This window comes from Cherax quadricarinatus, chromosome 6 (genome assembly GCF_038502225.1).
Source record: "Cherax quadricarinatus isolate ZL_2023a chromosome 6, ASM3850222v1, whole genome shotgun sequence".
Taxonomy (NCBI): domain Eukaryota; kingdom Metazoa; phylum Arthropoda; class Malacostraca; order Decapoda; family Parastacidae; genus Cherax; species Cherax quadricarinatus.
Genome location: NC_091297.1, coordinates 35,902,572 through 35,907,951, shown reverse-complemented (window position 1 = coordinate 35,907,951; position 5,380 = coordinate 35,902,572). Strand labels below are relative to the sequence as shown.

Genomic DNA, 5,380 nt, shown 5'->3' with positions numbered 1-5,380 from the left:
AGTAGAGGGACAATTGGGAGGAGGTGTCGTACGAGATCTTGTCGATATCGAGGCTTGTGTGGGAGAACACAAAGAAGCGAGAACAGACTGAGGCGTTGAAGTAGGGATGTCTGAGCCCAGGACAGGAAAAGAATTAGATACAGGAGTGACTATGGGAGAGGTAACCACAGAGGAGGCTGCAGAAGATGGGACCCCAGAAGTGGGGGGACGTTTTGAAACACGGGAATAAGAAACACGAGGTAGTCTCCCTTGGAGGCGGAGATGAGAAACTGCCATGGCATAAAGCAGACCTTCTGCCTCTTTGAGGTAACGGATTTCCCGCTCATTTAAGTAGACTTGGCAACGGCGAGAGTACTAAGGGTGAGCCTCATGACAATTAAGGCAAGAGGGAGGTCGATTGCAAGACGTATTAGAATTGTCATCGGCACCACAGACTGGGCATTTGGCTATAGATCTGCAATATTTCGCTGGATGGCCAAATCGCCAGCAATTTCTACACTGTTGCAGTGTAGGGATCACCTTTCGAACTTGTAACCGATGTCCTGCTACATAAACTGAGGATGGGAGTTCACGGCTGTCAAAAGTTAAACAAGCCACATTGCTAGGGTATCGTTTCCGCCCGCGGGCAGGAAGAACATAAGTGTCTACCTTGAGGATTGGGAGATCTTGGAGTTCCAGCTGTTCAAGAATGTCATTGCCACATGTCTGGAAATTTTGTTGAACTATGGTATGGGGCAGAATGGCGGTACCACTACAAGAATTGAGGGATTGATGTTTTTCAATAGTGACAGGAATAGTATCGATATGGGAAAGAAGAGAAAGATCATGAGCTTGGGTAGCATTCTGTACAGTGATGATGCACGTACCACTCTTAAGAGCATGAAAAGAAATATCTTTACCAACATGGCGTAGGAGTGCCTTGCTAATACTATGGTCGGAAAGATAGGCAATATAGGAAGTCAGTCGTAAAGTGAAGAATTTAGTCCATTGTGCATTCTGAAACTGAGCGTGGAAAAGGAGTACAGGACGTGTCGATCTTTTCTGAGAAGAACGAGAAGGTGGAGAAGTATCATCAGCAGGTAATTGTCATTGGCGTTTAGGAGTGGGACCAGAGTTGGTCCAACGTGGAACGGGTCGGCGATTCGAAAATTGCAGCACTGTAGAGGGAGAGGCCGGAAGCATAGTCAAAGGAGAGCGGAGGTCAGATAAATCGAAGGAGCCAGTTGAGACCTCAGTACCTGAAGCAGGTGAGGAAACAGCACCAACAAGAGGTACAGAGGCATTAGGAGTGTCCGAAGAGTGGTCCAAAGACGAGGCGGGGTCAGAACAGGGTGCGGTATCAAGAAGGGGCCCGGGGGTAGTAGGTTCGTGGACTAGGGCTTCCATGGTTAAGTTACTTCTTTCTTTTTAAGAAAAAAAAAACGAAAGAAGAAAAGAAAATAAAAATAAAAAAAAAAGAATAAAAAAAGGGGGGACCGGGGAGGGATAGTTCCTAGGAGGAATGAAAGGGCCAGAAATCTCCCTCCGCGCCCAAGAGGACCTCAGCACCGCAAGTAACGCAGATGCAGCATGGAACCCGTGCCATACCCTACCCATCATGCCAGTAAACCAGCAATCCAGGATAGCAACCTCACATCTGCCGAGCTACCTCGGTGGACAAAAGAGAGGGCGGCCGGATATCCGCCACAAAGCATACCTCCTTTGGCCACCACCCCCGGAATCCGAAAGGTGGCTTCCAGAGATACACCCGTCGCCCGAAAGACACCCAAAGCCACCCTCCGGGATACTGGAGAGGGATCGGGACATCCCCAGGCAATCCAGATTCCACGGCAAACTACGCCACCACCAAGAACCTCAACGGAATGGGATGGACCCCGGTACTCTTTCCCCTACCTAGGAACTAGCGTGCCTGTGGGAAAAAATCCCAAAGGCCAAAAAGGAAGGGCAAAAGGGAGGGGTGGGGAGGAGGAGGAAGAAAGGAAAAAGGGGAGGATGGGAGAGGGAAGGGGGGGATTGGGGGGTAATTAGGTTCGGTCTGAGGAAGGAGACCGACAGGTCTGATTCCTCAGACCAAGAGCCTCTTCACCATGCCAAGGAGCCCCCCTTGAAGAGGAACACACCTAAAGCCAGTAATAACCCAATGCAATCCAATCCCAGGACACATACACCCCCACTCTTCAAAGATCTAAACTTACTGTACAGAACATCCACACTTGCTATTGTGCAACCTACATTTACAGAACCGTAAATTCCAATATTAACCCAGAACTAAAACACTTTCTTGATAGTTGTAACAGGATGCACAGGCACAACACCAGGCACAAAAATCTCTATGACATTCCCCGTGTCCGGCTAAACCTATACAAAAATTCAGTGCACATAAAAGGACCTAAAATCTGCAACACCCTACCTGAAAATTCTAGAACTGCAGACACAAACATCACTTTCAAAACTACCATTAAAAAAACATCTCGCTGACACACTCCACCATCAGCTAACTACATGAAAACCTCCTATTCTCATACGTGTATCATACACACACAAAATACAAACTAGACCTACTCTTGATATCTGTGATTCTCCCCAATTTACACTTACACTCGCCCAAATGGCTGTAAAAATAAAATTACGTAATAAATCTATTTCTTAATGAATCTTAACCCTTTCAGGGTCCAGAGGCCAAATTTCAGTGTGCACCAGGGTCCAAGAATTTAAAAAAAAAAAATTGTTATTTTTTCTTATGAAATGGTAGAGAATCTTTTTCTGAAGGTAATAAAATAAAAATTATGAAATTGATGAAATTATGCTCTTGAGAATTTTGATGTGTCCGATATTTACGCATCGATGATTGTGCCGACTTTGACTCCCATTTTAGGCCTATTACATTAATCCAGTCGACCAAATTCCTAGCTATTTCACTAGTATTACTTCTGTTCTATCGATTGAACACAAGAAATTGCCAAGTCAGTTGTTTAAACTACAAAATAAAGTGATCGGAAATTAGTAAGTTGGCCAATTTAACGCAAAGTTCAAAATATTCCAGTTTCCAGATAGGGTCTAGAATAAACAATGCTGGCATTCCTGGCACTAAACTAAAATTTCCTTTGTTCATTAGTTATGTTTTCAGGCTTTATAAATGAATTTCATTTTGATTTTTTATTCACATAATGAATTTTTAATCAAACCAAATAGAAGATTTACTGTTATGCAATATTTTAATTGCATAAATAATATCACGATATTTGTGAATGTATATTAGACCCACCAGCATGCGTGTATTAGACGTGAGGTCATTTGTTTACTCTTGAACATCAGCAAAAATTTAGCATTTCTGCTACTTTGAGCTTAGTTTCGAGCCATTTCCGGTACTAAAACCAATCAAAATCATCTCTATTTCTGTAATATATCTTCCATTCTATCAATTGAGACCAAGAAATCGCAAATACAACTATAAAAACTTGCAAAAACACACTGCAAAGTCGATGTTTTAATAAAAAATTATGGTGGCCATTTTTTTCTCTCATTATGCACTGTGTGCTGCAGGATTTGTTTTATGTGTTGCACACACATACCACATAGATGGATTCTCTCATATCTAGGCCCAAATTTACCACTCACAGCTTATCAGAGTGAGCTGAGCTCATGGCATAGAACAATGGTTTAGACCCTCAACTCAAAGCCATAGAACTACGACACGGACCCTGAAAAGGTTAAAGTAGTCATAAGTTTGCCTGAGATAATCCAATATAGGAGTTTTAGTAGAAACTATGTATCACTGCTAAATTTACAAACTGTAATACAGTTACCTACCCTTAATATCAACATGCTCCATAACCTGTATCAATATAGTTTTAATTATTATTAGTCTGCCCAAAATGCCTAGTCATGCTAGTTATGAAATGGCCCTCTTTTTAACTAGTATTTTATATGTAAACCACAGTTCTTTCTTCTTTCAACGTACCAGCCGTATCCCACCGAGGTGGGGTGGCTCAAAAGGAAAAACGAAAGTTTCTCCTTTCAAATTTAGTAATATATACAGGAGAAGAGGTTACTAGCCCCTTGCTCCCAGCATTTCAGTCGGCTCTTACAACACGCATGGCTTATGGAGGAAGAATTCTGTTCCACTTCCCCATGGAGATGTAAACCACACATTGTAACCAATATTTTATATGTAAACTTTTGATTTGATTTAATTAATTTGATATGCTATGTAATGTGTTTCTTATATAATTTTGAAGAAAATATCATGGACGGATTAATGAAAATGTCTATATTAACATAAAATAAGACATTTAATGTGCCCAAGAGTTATTATTATTGCGTACTATTACTAATATGGCGTCAAGAGTAGAGGGACACTCTCAGTGATTTTAATGTGTACCTGCACACCAGTACAGTGTGTAAGTTATTTAGGAACAGATACACGTAAGTATAATTATCAGAGTACAGTACATATAAAATACACTAACTTTAAAACACTTGAAATTTTGGGAAGTTTACAGACTTAAAGGAGAGACGTGGGGCTCACAGAGAATGTAAACAAACCGTGTGGTGCGCGTTGACCATATTAGAGTCGGGGGGGGGGGACGGGAAGCCGTATAGTAAGTTTTGGCCATAATTTGAAATGTCCATATTAGCGAAAACGCTGTAAAGTGGGGCCCTACTGTAATTGTTTAATAAATGAAAGTTTTAGTGATGCTTTGTTAATATTTTAGGAGTGCAAAATGCCACCACAATGGGTGCTTCGAATGGGTGTACATCATCTTCATTACAAGACCAAGCAGCCCTTTTATAATGTTCTTGTCTATGATGGTTCACACAGGTAAGCATCTGAGGTTATGTATTTAATGCCTACACTGTTGAGTTATGAATGTTCTGCAACGAGAATGAACTATGGCAGTACAACTGATCATTCAGACCTTTATATAAAACCTAAGAGTGATTTTCATATTTTTTCAGGTATGCAGCTCAAGAGAATTTAGAGGTGGCATCACATCCAAAACCTGTCAGTCATGCAGACATTGGCAAATACTTTAAGGAGTTCACAGGCACGCACTATATACCTAATTCAGAACTACAGCAACAGTACCCAGAAGATGAGCCTGTTAGAAATGAAATCTTAAGAGTGAGGGGACTTTTGTAACATCCATGCTATATAAGAAAATCACAGGGTATAACATGCAAATACAGTGGACCCCCGGTTAACGATATTTTTTCATTCCAGAAGTATGTTCAGGTGCCAGTACTGACCGAATTTGTTCCCATAAGGAATATTGTGAAGTAGGTTAGTCCATTTCAGACCCCCAAACATACACGTACAAACGCACTTACATAAATACACTTACATAATTGGTCGCACTGGGAGGTTATCGTTAAGCGG

At 41.4% G+C, this 5,380-nt stretch overlaps 1 long non-coding RNA gene across 1 annotated transcript; it reads left to right on the top strand.

The window, feature by feature from the left end:
* Positions 1-4,590: 4,590 nt before the first annotated feature.
* On the top strand, positions 4,591-5,156 carry LOC138851839 (uncharacterized). Its single transcript, XR_011391431.1, has 2 exons — positions 4,591-4,822; positions 4,960-5,156. It is a non-coding gene; the product is annotated as an uncharacterized lncRNA (long non-coding RNA).
* Positions 5,157-5,380: the final 224 nt, after the last annotated feature.